The sequence below is a fragment of the Ochotona princeps genome, chromosome 7 (genome assembly GCF_030435755.1).
Source record: "Ochotona princeps isolate mOchPri1 chromosome 7, mOchPri1.hap1, whole genome shotgun sequence".
In the NCBI taxonomy this organism is placed as follows: Eukaryota; Metazoa; Chordata; class Mammalia; order Lagomorpha; family Ochotonidae; genus Ochotona; species Ochotona princeps.
In genome coordinates this window covers 4,782,824-4,800,003 of record NC_080838.1, presented here as the reverse complement: position 1 = coordinate 4,800,003, position 17,180 = coordinate 4,782,824, and positions in this window count along the sequence as shown.

Genomic DNA, 17,180 nt, shown 5'->3' with positions numbered 1-17,180 from the left:
TAGCTTCTCATTTGTAATTTGCCCTGGTTTCTCAAACTCCATTCCCAGCCTATGCCCAAAGACTCCCTTGGGGCGTTCATCCTTCTCTGGGGTTCTGATTTGTCTTGTTGCATCTTCCCTACTTTCGTTTATTTCTGGAAACATCTCCTACCATTCAGCCTCCCCACAAAGCTTGATCTCAAGAGCAAGTCCTTAAACTGGACAGACATCTCTTACTGAGCCCATTGCCAGCCTTCAAAATACTAGAGTCAATATCCCTTTAAAAATGCAGCAACATGGCTATTGCATTTTCTATTTATGCTTCTAATAACCTAAAACTTGCATTTTAATGTAGGCAAACACATGGCTGTTGTAAGTGCTGTCTGTTGTAGGTCCCTCATACTTCTGAGGCAGTGATGACTAAACACACAAACACACATACAGACCACTTCTGCGCCTTCACACTTAAGTGTGCGTGTATGTTTGTGCTAGGCCATCATTCTGTTTAGACCTCTGCATTTGGTGTTTATCATTTTTTTAACATGTTTTAGCTAGGAAACACACACGTGTTCTATGCGCTTCTCAGTTGTTGGTAAATTATTTCCTACTTAATCAGTTTTTTTAAAAAAACTGAGCAAAGACTAAGCATTCATTTTGTATTCACTTAACTTCATCAGTTCTTTCATGTAAGGAGCAAAAAAAAAAAAAGAATAAAAGAATAGAAAAAGGAAAATAGGAAAATTCTGTGTTACCCAGTGTTCCCTATAAGATGTCCTAGGAGGCCACATCAATTTTATCATTATTTCCAAATTCCCTACGAAAGGCCAAACCATAAAGGAGTTAGCTCCCCAGCTAACTGGGTCAAAGCTATGTATAGAATAAGCAGAATCTTCTTACAGACTTCAATTGAATTAAAATCAATAGTTAACCGCTATACTTTGAGTAATCAGTGAGTCTCTATTACTGGTGCTTGTTTTGACCTTTCAAAATCAGCTTGTCCTCACTGTGGGAATGGTAGGACTCTTAGCTTGGACACCCAAGCCTATGTTTAAGCTGGGAAAGCATGATGAGGGAGACAAGAGAGAAATAATTGCAAAAACGTGATGCTTTATGCTTCCGCTGTCATCTTTTCCCATTCCAAAATAATATAGTGGAATCCTCTAGTCTAGGATTATTTAGCAATAAACCATAAGATGATATACAACAAAAAGTGATTTTCTCTGGAGAAAGCTGCATTTTTCCCTTTATCACCAGGATCATAAAACATTTGCTTCTACCCTCTCTTACCCTATTATGAGATAGAAGTTCACGATGAGTTTGTTCAAGTTACCTTACTTGACGGAGGGCCTTGACATTTCATCTGGGGGGTCTCTACCGTTGATACCTGCAGGTTGTGGCAAGGCAGGGCTGTTAAACCCACTCTCCCCCCACATCATCGACTTGCCTGGCAGGCATCACTGCCACATACCAATGTATTGAGGGTCACATTTTCCATTAGCAACATTTCACTCTTTGGCAGTTGTGCCTGCTGGCCCAGAGTTGCCTGTCGTATGGTTCGTGTGTTACTCAGAAACCACTTGGAAAGCTTTGTACTTCCCAGAGGCACTTAATTATTAAATGTTTAAACAAAAAGACTTCAGTTACCTTTGTCTGGTATATCCATTTATGAACTTGGTGCTGAATTACCTTGGGTTTCAGAATAGTGCAATAATTCTGTGCCAAATGAAATAGAGATGTGAAAATGACATGCCAGCTGTTCCTGCTTCTCCCCTTTTCTATAGGAAGAGCGCTGTAAGGTAAGATTCAATTCCCAAGTATGCTCTTCTCCTCCCCGTTGTTGTACCCACTGACCTGTATGCTTGCAAATGCACTGATGACCTTAAAATGCCTTGTCCATAACTTGATTATCTCTCAGGTGTTTCCCTATAAATGTTTTGCTTGGTTTTTAGTTTTCAATAATGGAAATGGTTGGAAAATGTCCAAATACTTGCTTTCCTTGTTTTGTTTTGTCACTTAAATGTTATAGGGATAAGTACTTCCTGTAAAGAAAAATAACTTTTTACAAGGTTTGATGAAAACAAGCATGGAGTGGCAGGAATTGAAATTCCCTATCCTCGTCTGGGAGCAGGAGCCCCGTTATCTCTGGCTTTGTTGTACTGCGGTGCTCTGCAGAAATGGTCCCTGAAGGAGTTAGCCTAAGCTGACACCTGTGACAGTTTTGAAGGCCCAACGAACGTACACAGGTCTTTCATGTCCTGTGGGAATGAGCAATGTGCCTTTACAACCTGGCTGGGGATTTATTTCTCTGGGAATAGTATTAATTAATATCAGATTATGCCCAAGAAACTGTTCAACCCATCTGGACAATAAGTAGCTGGACTCTATGCTTGGTATATGTTTGCAATGAAAGAATCTTGATTGAATTTGAACTGTAATACTGCATCAAGGTGGAGGAATCCACCGGGGGGAGGGGAGGGGGAGGGATGGGGGGATTCCCAGAGCCTATGAAACTGTCACATAATGCAAAATAATTAACAATAAAAAAAATAAATAAATACATATTTAAGAAAAAAAAATATCAGATTGTGGGCTCTTCCTCTAGATTGGTACTTAATTACTGAAATCAGTCCCTGAGCCACCTGGGACCGAGTTCCAGTTCTTCATATGTCAATGGAAGGTTTCTGCTGACTTCACATTATCTCGCCCAAGTCCATCCAAGAATTGTACTTTCATTGACTGTCCACAGCAAATACACCTTCTGTTACAATAAGAGTCTGTTTGGCTCCATCAACGCTATGATGAGTCTTGGCGCCCAGTGGTAGTGGTCAGAGGCATTCGGGTCATGGTGATAGAGCTATGGGATGGATTACTGCCTTTCTCATATCAATCAGCACCAGAGCACACTGGGATATGGAAAGAGCAGGTTGTTTTTGAAGCCTTTCCACCCCTCCTACTCTGTTTTTTCTTGCTTTTCCCTTCCAGTTGAAGCAACTTGAGCTCTTTTCCTTACTTGACTGCCCCGTTAGTGTCCCTACCAGTGACCCAAAATAAACCCCTTGCTAACAGAAACAGGAAATGTATTAAAACATCAAATAAAAAAGCTTTAAAAAGCTCAGAAAATATCAAGGGAACTATCAAGAGTGTTTAGTACATTATTAATAATTAAATTTAGAGAGGAGAATACACCAAATAGAACCAGTGTGATGGCTGTTCATATCACTGAGGTGCCAGCCAGAAAGCTATGGCACAGGCTGAGCTCAGAGGGACCATGCTGTTCACATGAGTTGTGACTTCAGTCTAGAAGGCCAGCGCATGGCTCATGAGCAGTGCCGCCAGCTTGCCTGATCTAGCAGTGAGTGAGTGAACATCAACAGTTTAAAAGTGTTTTCAAGTATGTCTTTAGATTCAAAGCTGCTTGCATTTACCTTAGGCAAAAGTGCTCTATGTTGCCAGCTGGGAAAAAGAGTCTTTGCAATTATCTGCTGGCTTGGTTTCCTTTTCTCCTTCCCTTTTTTTAAAAAAAAAAAATTTTTTTTTAAGATTCATTTATATTTTTATTGGAATGTCAGATATGTAGAAGAGAGAGAGAGAAAGATCTTCCATCAGCTAATTCACTCCCCAAATGGCCACAATGATTGGAACTGAGCTGATCCAAAGCTAGGAGCCAGGAGCCTCTTCCAGGTCTCCCATGTGGGTGTAGCATCCCAAGGCTTTGGGCTGTCCTCGACTGCTTTCCCAGGCCACAAACAGGGAGCTGGGTGGGAAATGAAGCAGTCAGGATATTAACCAGTGCCCATAAAGGATCCCAGCACGAACAAGGCTAGGCTACTACACCAGACCCTTCTCCTTCCCTTTTTAAAGATACATTTGAAAGGCATAGATTTGTTTGAAAGACATTTATTTCTTTTTTTTTAATGATTTATTTATTTTATTACAAAGTCAGATATACAGAGAGGAGAGACAGAGAGGAAGATCTTCCGTCCGATGATTCACTCCCCAAGTGAGCCACAATGGCCGATGCGCGCCAATCTGAAGCCGGGAACCAGGAACCTCTTCCGGGTCTCCCACGCGGGTGCAGTGTCCCAATGCATTGGGCCGTCCTCAACTGCCTTCCCAGGCCACAAGCAGGGAGCTGGATAGGAAGTGGAGCTACCGGGATTAGAACCGGTGCCCATATGGGCTTCCAGTGCGCTCAAGGCGAAGACTTTAGCTGCTAGGCCACGCCGCCGGGCCCAAGACATTTATTTCAAAGGCAGAGTTTTATGCAGAGAGAGAGAGAGATCTTCTGTTCACCTAGTTCATTCCCTGAGTGGCCCCAGTGGCCAAGGCTAGATCAGGCCAAAGCCAGGAGCCAGGAACTCATCCAAGCCTCCCCCCTGGGTAGCAGTGGTCCAGGCACTTGGGCCATCTTCCATTGTCAGACAGTTAGCAAGGAGCTGTATTGCAAGTGAAGCAACAGAGACACAAACTGAATACTGGCATCTCCAGCCATTTGACCTGAGGCATGATGGTGCTGGCTGCTAGTTCATTTATTTTCTTTCTTTTTTTCTTTTTTTTTTTTTTATCCATTGATTACATTGTATTATGTGATACAGTTTCGTTGGAACTGGGAATCACCCCACCCCTCCCTCCGCCCTCCCCCCATGTGGAATATTCCACCTTGTTGCATATCCACTGATCAAGTACTGTTGAAATTCCCTCTTTGCAAGCATAAACTAAACATAGAGTCCAACATCTTATAGTCCCATCTAGTTCCTCAGCTTCCTGGGGAGACCCTGTCCGGTCCGAGGGCAGAACCATCAGATTATCAACCCGATCAATTAAAGGCTCCAACATACCCTCAGCAACAATTAACTTCGTTGTGTAACTAATAGTTATAGTATTGAGTAACCACTATGTTAAAGACAATTGCAATTTCTTAACCATCTTCTGTGATCATCTCATTGTCAATTCAGTTTTAGTTTATACACAACATATAACATAATATACATGAAGTAACATGTTTTACATAACATCATATCCTCTTAAATTAATGCAGACATGTGGTACCTTTTATGATTGGCTCATTTCCCTTAGCATTATGGTTTCCAGTTTGGCCCATTTGGCCACAAAGATGCTAGTTTATTTATTTTCTTAGTTGTTGACTAAAGACAACACAAAATTCTCTAACAGATTATCCTGTCCATTCACATCCACAACAAGGACATCTTTTCTTTTCCAAGGAGTGAAAGATTGGGACATGGTGTCCTTCCTGCCACCCCTCATGTGAAAACTCTTAGCTTTTTTTCCACAGACCCAAGGCAGCAGACACAGCAAGTGAGCCGTACAAGAGGCCTTTATTTCAGCAAGGAAGGTGGTGTGGGGTAGGAAGAGAGTGAAAGCAGAGAGACGGACAAAGAGCAGAGCAGAGACAGAAGAGCAGAGACAGAGAGCACAAGGAGCGAGCACAAAGGCAACAGCCATCTTTACAGCCTCAGGGTGGGGATGGGAAGTACAGTGTCAGGGTTTGGCAGAGGCAGCTGTAAGTGAACACCAGGAATATGTGCCTTAAGGGGGTGGTGCAGAGCATGTTTTGAATATGAAGATCATCTAAGCTTAATTAGGCAAGTGGGCCTTAAAGGGGTTGAGATCTAGGAGGTTTACAGTAGTGCCAGATAACCAGCTAGCTATTCAAGGGAATGGAGACCTAGGGGATTTAAGGGAGTACTAGGTCAGCAGGCATTCAAGGTGGCACTGAGTGCAGGAAGCTGGGGTCAGTCTAACGGCTTCTGTTTAAGCCACTCCTTATAAAGGTATCTTCCGTGTGTTTTCTAAATAACCTTGACTCAGGCTGAGATTTCCAGAGTCCCTTTGTGGAAAAGCTCTGTTCATGCGAATACAGGATCATGGGATCATGTGAAAGATTTAAAGAAGAGATATACCTGAGAAAGACTGTCTCAAGAGAACATCTCCATGAGTACCATGAATGGTGGAAAGATTCAAATTCTGTTTGCAATTTTTGCCTTCTGGGAAAAGATTGAGCTTTTTTTTTTTTTTGGAAAGAAATTAATTGGCTTTATTTCCAATTCTAGAATCAGGCAACATTTTATTATATAAACTAGAACGAATATTCTCCTCTTATGTTTTAAGTAGCCTTACACATAGTTTAGCTCTCTCTAATGCAAGAAGTCTATAAAGACTGGAATGAAAATACATAATCCAGGAACACTTGGGTTTTAGAGGCTTTCACTTCTTAACATTCTGCTCCATGAAAGGAACAAATCACATAAATCCTTATAAAACAATCTGGTTCAATAGACTCTTTTATTTTACTTATTATTATTGGTATTATTATCATTTTATGATATGGTTTTGTAGGCTCTAGGATTTCCCTTAGCCCCTCGTCAATTCCCTCCCGCCCTCACTGAGTTCCCCTATGTCATTAGTATAGTATAGTTCTTCATAAACAGTCATATGTCCATCATTGCAGGCATGGACAATGGCAGAGAGTCCAGCATCCTATTGTCAAGATATAATGAATAGTTTCATTGGGAGTCCATCTTCAGTCTGCGAATAGAGATGCATACTGCATTATATCCTCACTTCTGGATGTTAGTCTCCATTACACAGTTACTGTACATCCCCTTAAATGAAAAGCCACAATACAAAATCAACAACAGGAAGAAAAAATAGAAATTTACAATGCCATGAAGTTAAATAACATGCTACTAGATATGATAGTCTCTACTAAACAATTACTATACATCCCCTTAAATAAAAAGCCACAAAACAAATCACCAACAGGAAGAAAAAAGAAATTAACAACACATGAAGTTAATAATATGCTACTGAATGACTAATGTGTTGCTGAACAAATGAAAAAGAAAGTCAAGAACCTTCTTGAAGAAAATGAGGCTATTATATGATCTATGAGTCAGTGAAAAGTTCATTCAGAAGTGTTTTGAAGAGATGAAACTAACAACAACAAAAAAACCCACCAAAATCCATGAGATATAGTTTTTGCTGATCTTTGTTGGTGAGATATGACTCCTGTAGGCAGCAAATGGATGAGTTTTATTTTTTTTAATCCAGTCTACTGTTCTATCTAAACTCATCAAGATTGAGTTTTAATGAAAGTACTTGCAGCCCAGGTGAGGATGGAGAGGTCTTCTATGTTGAGAGACACCGGTCAGTGTGGCTTGCGACCAGTTGTGACCCCTTCCTGTAATGAGAATCAGAAACAAACCCAGTGTGCCTTTACATGCAGTGGCTACAGCTGATCACTTAGGTACAGGGTGAAAGACAGCAGGGTCACATGATGTTGCAGAAACATCTGGAGTGGGAAATCCTCACTTTGAGTGGGAGCTCAGCCAGGTATTGGTTACTTTGGGTAAAAGCAGCTTAGTAATTTTAAGTGGTTCCATCAGCTGGTAAAATGTTCACTGTCCTGCAACAATGGACTTGCTGTATGGAGCTGATAATACCACGCATGAACTACTGACTGATGTCCAACTGCCAAAGTTTATTAACAGAATCAGACTTTTAAAAGTAGGTCGTCATGCAAGCATCCAGGGAGAGGGGGTTCAGCAAGGGACAGTGCCCCAACACACAACTTGTTTCTCTAGCAGGTCTTTTATCTAAGTTTCCTGTCCATTCATGTCCTTATCCTGGGCCTTTCAGAGGAGATTCAACTGGCTCTGTCTCACACAATTGCAAAGGTTCTGAATGTCCTTCAACAGTGAAAACTTTTTTAAAAAGTTATTCCATTTATATCAGAATGAGATGGAGATAAGATATGTATAAGAAAAGCAGAGATGGAGAGAGCTCCCACCTGTTGCTCTGCTGCTCCCTGTAGGTGAGGAATGGCTGAGGCTGGGCTGGAGCTGGAGCCAGGAATGAAGTCCATGTGTCCCATACAAGTGGTAGGAACACCATCACTTGAGCCATTATCGCTACCTCTTGGGGTCTGCATTGGTAAAAAGCTGGAGCTGGGAGCCAGAGCCGAGAACTGAAGCCAGGCACTCCAATGCAGGTGTGACATCTAAAGTGTTAGTCTAAAGGCCCCTCCCCTCAAACTTAGTGATGTCTGAATGGCTCCACACATTCTAAAATTGTTGAGGTCCCAGTGAGCTTTCTTTATCTGATATATAGAAAATTTGTCCATTGAAATTTGTATTATTTATTTACATCAATAATACAAAATCATTTCAAGTTAGAAAATATATTTATGAAAATTAGGTTATTTTCTGGAACATGATAGAATTTTAGTGGAAATGGTAATATTGTTTTGCAGTATGTGGGTCTGATGTCCAGCTTCTTGCTTTTTTTTTTTTTAAGATTTATTTCTTTTTATTGGAGAGGCAGATATACAGAGGAGGAGAGACAGAGAGGAAGTTCTTCCAACTAATTGTTCACTCCCCAAGTGACTGCAAAAGCTGGAGCTGAGCCAATCCGAAGCTAGGAGCCAGGAGCTCTTCCAGGTCTCCCACATGTATGCAGGGTCCCAAGGCTTTGGGTCGTCCTCAACTGCTATCCCAGGCCATAAACAGGGAGCTGGATGGAAAGCAGGGCCACCTGGATTAGAACCGGTGCCCATATGGGATCCCGGCGCGTACAAAGTGAGGATTTTAACCACTATGTTACCATGCCAGGCCCTGATCTCCAGCTTCTTACAATTGCTTCTGCAGCTCGTATCTGCTGCAGGATTGTTAGGAAGGCACTTCACAGCCTTCGTGGAAAATGGAGCTAAATAGTTTTAGTGCCAAAATGGAAGTCCATAATAATTTTGTTCATATGCATCATCCGGGAGCTTTCTTGAACATTCCTCATATACCTGGGTCTCTAAAATTTTGCATAACAAAATAAACTTGCCTTTAATCCCACTGCCCATGAACTTTTTAAGGTAATGTCATGTTACATAACCCTTTAAAAAATCCCCTGTATTTGTACAACAGTAAGAGAAATCATGATAAAGTCTTATGACAACAACTTGGACTGTGCAGATTTCCAAAAAATGGACCTTAGAAATGGGAACATCTATAGTTTCTGTCCCAATACAGCAACACTGCCTTCTTCCTTTTGTGAATGTAACATTTTCCCTATATCCGTATTGTGTATCTATTCCTTCAGTTTTTAAATCTTCATCATATTGGCAAAAGGGATGTATCCCAAACTCCAAAACTCCCCCATCTCTTCACTTTCATCTTTCTGAGATGGTCTTGAAACCTTCCCAGGCCACTCCTGGCATTAAATATAATGGTATATACAATTCTTGTGAGAACCATGAAACCCTTTCAAATGACAATCATAGTAAAATGCAGGCTCTCAACCACAACCTGTGACTTCTTCATAAACATTTCCATTTTGGTTTATATTCTACCATGTTCTATAAACCTTAAAATGGCTATAGATTGCCATTCAGCTGTCTCATGTCTATTTTAGCTTTAGTATTTAGCAGTTTATAGCATTGAAGCATGGTTTCTCTGAACCTGGCTGGTTTTTTTTGTTTTTTTTTTTTTTTTTGGTAGTCTAACTCTATAACAAGACATATGTCAACAGTTTAGGTGAATATTTTTAGGAGGAATGTGCAGAGAAATCTTCAATTACTATTTACTATTTTACTATTTTACTATTAACATATTGGTTAATCAATACCATGTCAATGAATGCCATAATGTTGTAATTGGTTGTAAATATTATGTTGGGGCTTTTAATTGATTGGGATGATACTCTGCTGGCTCTACCTTCAGACCAGAGATGGTCTCACCAAGAAACTGTTGAACTTACCAGAACAATAAGATGCTGGACTGTATGCTTGGTAAATACCTCCAATGAAAGCATCTCAACTGAATTTGAGCTGTGGAAATGCAATAAGATGGAGCAATCCACTGTGGGGGGAGGGTTTGGGGAGGGGTGGGGGGAATCCCAGTGCATATAAAAATGTACCACATAATGCAATGTAATTAATAAAAAAATTAATAAATAAAATAAGATGATAATCATTGTCATTAAATAGGAGAATTGTAATTATCCATAAGCCTTGCCAAGTAAAGCAATCCAGAGAGGAACTTGAGAAGGAAACACTTCCCACTGTTCATTTGTGTATGGGGGAATTTCTACTAGATCTGTAGTTCTTTCTGGTTTTAGCAGCCCTTACATATTTTTTTTCTTTGGGGGGAATGGGGAGCCGTTATAGTCCTAAATTTTTTTGAAGCGAAAAGACCTATGTTTGTGTGGGTTTCATCTACTAATAGTCGCATTATTAAGATTTTTCCTTTCTTCATTTAAAAAGCAATATATGATTTTCATACAGGAAACTTTACCTTAGGTTTGATATTTAGACATTCATGACCAATCACTGAATTAGTTTTGGTATGGAATACAAACACAGATAGAAGTGCCTTCTTATTTTTTACATATCAAATATTGATCCAGTGTCATTTGTTGAAAATAATATTTTACCATTGAATTGTATTTGCACTTTGTTGAAGATCCACTTGTATATGAGTAGATAGATGTTCATCTCTGTTGCATCAATCTATACGCCCATCTTTTCCTCAGCGCTACACAATCTCTTGTTTTTGTTTTTGCGTTCTTTGAAAGGCAGAGTCACAGAGAGGAGATACGGGGATCTTCCATCCCCTAGCTTACTTCTGAAATGGCTGAGTCGGGTCAAAGCCAGGAGCCAGGAACTTTGTTAGTTCTGCCATATGGTGGGTAGGAGATTGAGTACTGTGACATCTCCTGCTTTGCCTGGAACATTAGCAGCAAGCTGGATTGGAAGTGAAGCAGCTGGAACTCCAACTGGCTCTCACACAGGATGCCAACACTGCAGGTGGTACTTTAACCCAATATGCCACAGCATTCATTACTGTCTTATTATAACATTATATAGTATGTCACAAAACAAGTAGAGTGAACTCTATTCTTCTATAACTTATTTTTGGTCAGTCTAGTTCATTTGATTAATTAGAAACATTTTCCACCACTTTACTAATTACTACCAAAAAAATTTTCTGGTGTTTTGGTGGAAATTGCATTGGATCTATTGGACAGTTTGTGGAGAATTGACATCTTGCATATTTAATCTTCCATTCGTGGACGTTGTATATTTCCCTTTTATGTATTCACTAATATTTTTCATCATTGTTTTTTAAACTTTTAAAATATCAATCTTGTATGCATTTTGTTAGGTTTATGTGCAAGCATTGCATGAGTTTGATTCTAATATAAATTGGATTTTTTTTACAGGTTCCATTTGGTAATTGATAGCATATAAGATTGTGCTTGAGTTCTGTATATGGATGTATCTTTAGTCTTACTAAACTAACATATTAGGATATGGTTTGTCTTTGAAATTTCTTTGGCATTTCTATGTAGATTTGATGCCAGTATAGAGAGTTTCAGTTCTTCCTTTCCTATCAATATACATTTTCATTATTTTTCTTGCATTATTGTGCTAAACGTGACCTAAAAGTTTGATACTGAGTAGGGAAAGAAAGAGAAGACATCCTTGTATTGTTCTCAATCTTAGGAAAAAAGCATTCACTATTTCTCCATTAAATACATTATCCCTGTGTTTTTGTCCCTTTCAAGGTTGGGAAAGTTTCCTCATATCCCTCAGTTGTTAAAAGTTACTGAGAATAAACATAAATTTTTGCTTAGTGGGTTTTGACATCTGTTGAACTAATCTTGCAGTTTTCCTACTCTAGTCTACAGTATAATGAATTACATTTAACTGGTTTTCAGCCTTGATTTCCTTGGATGAACCCAACTGGCTTAGCCAGCATTATCTTGTCTATTTAGTATTCACTTCAGCTTACTATCATTTATTACAAATTTTTGTTTTTGTCTCTATGGTGAAAACCAGTCTGTAGCTTTTTTTCTTGTATTATCTTCTGATTTTGGTATCAAGGAAAGCTGACCTCAAAAAATGCATTGGGAAACATTCCCTGAATTTTGTGTATTGTTTTGTGTAAAATTACCATTATTTACTGATGGAATAATTCTCCAGTGAAGTCATCTGATTCTGGAGTTTTTTGGGGAGTGGGTTTTTATTTATTTTGAGATAGATTTAATCTATCTGAAAATCAGAAAGAGACAGACAGAAGTAGGGGATCAGGATGTAGACACAGGGAGAGCACTTTCATCCTGTAGTTTTCGCCCCAGATAGCCAGGGCTGAGCCAGCCAGAGGCCAGTTCACTCAGGTCTCCCACATGGGTGGCAGAGGCCCGTGCACTTGGTCATCTTTCCCTGCTTCTCCTAGGCCATTGGCAGGAGTTGCACTGGAAGTAGAACAGGAGGACGTGAACTGATGCTTATAAGTTACGCCGTCATCACAGCCTGGGGCTGTACCTGCTAAGCCACAAAGTCAGCCCCTGGGGCAAATTTTCAAACCCAAATTCAATTATTTAATACATACAGGGCCAATCAGTTTATCTCTTTCCATGAGTGAGTTTTAATAGCTTGTTTGTGCTATAGGTTGAAGGATTTGCCTCCCCCTTCCACCATTTATATGTGGAAATCCACATTAAGTGAATTCATTTGGAAGTACTCATTGCATATATAATCAGTTAAAAGGAGCTCAGGAGCAGGGTTGGCCCTTATTCCATCGTGACTGCTGTTTTTATATGAGTATCACATGAGGAAAAGAGACCCACATGGAGGGAATTCTAAATAAGGACCAAGGAGACCACAAAATGAAGGTGAGGGTAGAGATTCTTGGCCAAGAGATGTAAAATATGACAGTTAACCACCAGAAGTCAGCAGAAAGTCATCCTCATAGAATTTTTACCAAAGACACCGGTTTTTCGACCAGATTAGCATTGACTGTGTTTATAGATTTTCCGTGTGCTGTCTTCCCAATGGTGCCTTGCTTGGTGCTCTCCTGGTGGTGAATAACGTGGGCTCTGCACAAGAGAGTGGCGTTCTGTTTTGTTATTTTAATAACCGCATGTTCTAAGTGTGCATTTTTTGTCAAACTTTGCAAGTTATTTCCTACAGATGTTTAATACTTAAGTTATTGTGCCCTTTTCTGTTATGTATTCTGATTTTCAAGGATTACTTTTTTGTATTCTCAAAAAAGTACTTAGCATTAAAAAAAAAAGGATTTTGTTTCACAGTCCTCAGAAGAAATCAACCCTGCCAATACTCGAGGTATAGAATTCTAAATTTCAGAATCTGGAAACCAACAGTTTCCCTTAGTAGTCACTGAGTTTGTGGTACTTTTACCATCATGATTGCAAGGTCTTTGAAGAAATTTGTCCATCTCATCTATGTTGCTGAGTGTAGTAGGAAAAGTTACTCAGGAGGTTCTTACACTTGCAATAACTGTGGGCTCTGTAATGACATTCTTTCTCCAATTGCTAATACAGGAATTTTAGGTTTCTTTTTCTTTCCTAGTTAGTCTGGCTACGAATTTAACAACTTAGTAATATATTTGAAGAATGAACAGATGGGGCCCGGCGGCGTGGCCTAGCGGCTAAAGTCCTCGCCTTTAACGCCTCGGGATCCCACATGGGCACCGGTTCTAATCCTGGCAGCTCCACTTCCCATCCAGCTCCCTGCTTGTGGCCTGGGAAAGCAGTCGAGGACGGCCCAATGCATTGGGACACTGCACCCATGTGGAAGACCCGGAAGAGGTTCCTGGTTCCCGGCTTCGGATTGGCGCGCATCGGCCCGTTGCGCTCACTTGGGGATGGAAGATCTTCCTCTCTGTCTCTCCTCCTCTCTGTATATCTGACTTTGTAATAAAAATAAATCTTTAAAAAAAAATAAAAAATAAAAAAGAATGAACAGATGATTTTGTTCTCTTGTTTTCAAATTCATTGCACGCTCACCTGAATTGTCTTCTTTAGTTTTTCAAAGTCTAACATTCCTCCCCTATGAGCTTTCTTAGTTCAACACATTTGTCTCATCACTAAGTTAGATCATTTATTATGTAGGATTTTCATTCTCATTTAATTTAAAATCACTTGCTTTTCTTGATGTATTCTTTGATCAGTAGGTTACCAAAATGTATTTAGTTTCTATATATTTGATAGTCCTGCAGATTTTTTTAAACAAATTATTTTTTTGATGGAAAGGCAGGCTTATAGAGAGAAGGAGACAGAGAGAAAGATCTTGCATCCACTGGTTCACTTTCCAAATGGCTGCAATGGCCAGAGCTGAGCCAATCTGAAGCCAGGAGCCAGGAGCTTCTTTCAGGCGTCCCACACGAGTGCAGGTGTCCCAAAGATTTGGGCCATCCTCAACTGTTTTGCCAGGCCGTAAGCAGGAAACTGGATGGGAAATGGAGTAGCTGGCCCAAATGGGATGCCAGCACTTGAAGGTGGAAGATTTGTCTATTGAAGCATGGTGCCAGCCCCCAGGTGCTTTCTGTTATTGTTTTATAACAATTTTGCTTTTTCTAAAGAATGTTTTATCTGATTTTGAATTTTTTAAATGTACTGAGACTTGTTTTGTCCTCATACATGATATACCTTGACATGTGCTCTCTGCTTGCTATTAACAAAGGCGCTTTTAGTTTAGGATAAATTTTGTCTCACTGCTGAGATGAAAGCCTGGTGTGTTTTCTTCTAGTTTTGGCTGTTCCTTTAAGGAATTTCCTTCGGGGTGTTGTATACCATCATTTTGTTCTCATGCATGCACCCATTAATACTACGATCATCCGAGGGCTGTCTGGACATTCCTAATGCCCTAGTTTGGTGTCGCTGCCTTCCCCGGGCCCCATACTTGTGAACTGCACTTACCTGGGCCCTTCTAAACTCACCAGAGCATAGCAGCAAATCAAAATGAGGCTGAGACATTGTGTGTGGTCAGACAGGAAGAAAATCTCAAGAACATGTGAGCCAAGAAGGAAAAACTCAACATCCAAAATAGAACACTTTGAGTAATTATAATAATATATGTAATGCAAAGAATAAGTGTCCTAGAGCCCTTTCTGGTATAAATAAATGACTGCAAATATGTGAGGGAGAAAGTACAATACCTAAGAGATATGTAATCAAACTGTAGATGGGAAGAGTAAAATCTAGAAAATCAACATTTGTACACTATCACTATCACTCCAGGCAGTCCACCAAGGAACAGTAAAATTGGTAGGCAAAAGTTTGGGGGACATGATACAAAATATTTGTTGATTACAGAGAAAAAAGCAAGAAGTAATATTAATATGGAACAATCCATAAATATGCTGATATCGTGTATCACTATAGAGAAGGCTGTTTCACCAAGCCTGGCATTCCTCACCCAAATCCATCAGTCAGATCTAATCACAAGAGATTGTCAGACAAACTCAAATTGAGAGCCATTCTACAAAGCAGCTGATCAATATTATGTGAAATGTTAAGGCCATGTTGGACAAGAAATGACTGAATTACTGGAAAGCAGATGAGAATGAAGAGATAGGACAACTAAATGCTGTGTGATATCCTAGTTTGAAACTTGAATCAGCATTGAAAAAAATCTGAAATCACAACAGATTTCATAGTTAGATTAGTAGTGTAAGACTGGTGTTAATTTCTCAGTTTTGGTAATTACATCACGGTTATATGAAGTACTTACGGAACACTAGCTGAAGACTCAACAGCAACAGCTTGTGCTATCTTTGTTACTCTTCATGTTTTAAATCATTTCTCTAGAACACTTGCTAACAACTAAAGAAACGACTTAGAAAAGTGGCATTGTTCCCAGTCCAGGCTCCTGCATGTACTAGTAAGCACAGTACCCGCCACAGTCCATCACTCCGATCAGCTGGTGGTTGTAACCCCTGGGTTGGTTCTATTCTGAGCCCCGACCTCCATTGGAACCAATGAGTATTGCAGCTCTTCCTGGCTCTGCCCATCACACACTCGTCCCTCACCTAAACCAGTGGAAGGTGTGCTGGTTGTGTGCTGCATTCCCTACTGACACAGGCCATTTCACCTTGGCATTTTGTGTTTTGTACTGTTTTTATCACAACCAAACCTGGCCAGGTCCCCACACAGTTCCAGCGCTCAGATTTGCCAGTGGATGACGTAAGCCTGGACTGGGAACACCTCAAAGTTTCTTTGGAGATTCCCCTGAACAAAATGGAGGAATCAAAGCATTAACCAAGAAAAGATAGAAGATGGAGTAGATCAATCAACCACCTCAGCTATATGCTTCCAGCGAAAAACTGCACAAGGGGAAACTCTAAGATGGACTATGTCAATCAGTGGATTCTGCACCAGTCTCATCATACCTGGATTGTTGCTGATGATATGTTGGAGCTTCTAATTGATCGAGGTGACGCTCTGCTGGCTCTGCCTTCAAACCTGAGAGGGCCTCCCTAAGAGGCCATTGAACTTGACTGGACAAGTGGGATGCTGGACTCTGTATGGTGTGAGCTTGTAATTAGGGAATCCCAACGGAACTTGAGCTGTGGTTATGCATTAAGGTGAAGGAATTCAACATGGGGGAAGGGTTTGGGGTGAAGGGAGAAGAATCCCAGTACCTATGAAATTGTGTCATGTAATACAATGTAATTAATGAATAAATGAATAGAAAAAAAAAGAAAAGTGGCATTGTTTCACTTTTTAAAAAATCTCTTAAATGGCTTAATGGGAGTCTGTAGGACTATGGATTTTGCATTTCATCTGTTACAAAACTGTATCACACAATCTCTGGAAAACACCCCGGCACACTGGTGAGAACAAGAGAGAAAAAGGCCAACAATGCTATTATCAAAGAGCAGTTTTTGCTTTGTGGATTTCTGGAAAGAGTTTGTGGATCCCCAGACTTTAGTACATATTTGATATGTAGATGAATCTTCTGGAGCTCTTATTGCTGCTGGAAGTAACCTGTGGGTTTGGGAGGTGACTGGGCACTTGCTTTCTTTCTATGAAGTCGTGTGAATGTAGAAGGCTTATGTTCTCTGCTGGGCACTGAGTTTAGGATATATCAAGCTCATTTTGCCTGCTCTTACTCTGTTGCCCAAATAGCTTTGCTACTACTAAATCAGACCTTCTGATCTTAAGTCATAAGACCCTTGCTGTCTTGGTTAATTGAAAGCTTGGCTTAGGATCAGCACTGTTGCTTGTTTCCTACATCTGTGATGTGAGCTTGTGTGATTCACAATGGATGGATAAGGAGACCAGTAACTAGGGGAGCAATGGGAAAAGTTTGTCCATGGAAATTCATTTATCCTTTATCTGAGCTCCTTCCAGCTGCAAGAATGGCTGCTTCACATGGTATCTGTAAT